Consider the following 620-nt stretch of genomic DNA (forward strand, 5'->3'; position numbering starts at 1 on the left):
CCTAGTGGGGGGCATGCAACTGGTCCCCATGTCTCTTGATGCCGCCCCCTCCGACAAAACAAGGTCCCTCCCAGTTGCGACCAAGCAAGAAGACATGCAGTTGCATGCCTACTGTGGGACATGCAACTAGGGCCCCATGTCTCTTGACGCCGCCCCTCCGACAAAACAAAGCCCCCCTAGTTGCGAACAAACTAGAAGACATGCAATTGTGTACCTGGTGCGGGACATGCAACTAGGCCCGATGTCTCGACGCTGCCCCATTCGACAAAACAAAAGGTACCCTCACCCCCCAGAGTTGCAACCTAAAAACTAGAAGCCGCCCCTCCAACAAAGCACAAAAAATGGAAAAAGTCAAAATTGCGACCAAGCTAGAAGACATGCAGTTGTGTGTCCTAGTGTGGGAGATGCAACTCGGGCCCCGTGTCTCTTCGACGTCGTGCCCTTCCGACAAGAAAAAATCCCTCTAGTTGCGACCAAGCTAGAAGACATGCAATTGCGTGCCTGGTCTGGGACATGCAACTGCCCCCCCCCCCCATTCAACAAAAAATTGGGTCTAGAAAACTAGAAGCCGCCCTCTGGCAACCAACAAAAAATGGAAGTCAAGTTGCAAACCAGATAGA

This window comes from Triticum dicoccoides, chromosome 7A, assembly GCF_002162155.2.
Source record: "Triticum dicoccoides isolate Atlit2015 ecotype Zavitan chromosome 7A, WEW_v2.0, whole genome shotgun sequence".
Classification (NCBI taxonomy): Eukaryota; Viridiplantae; Streptophyta; class Magnoliopsida; order Poales; family Poaceae; genus Triticum; species Triticum dicoccoides.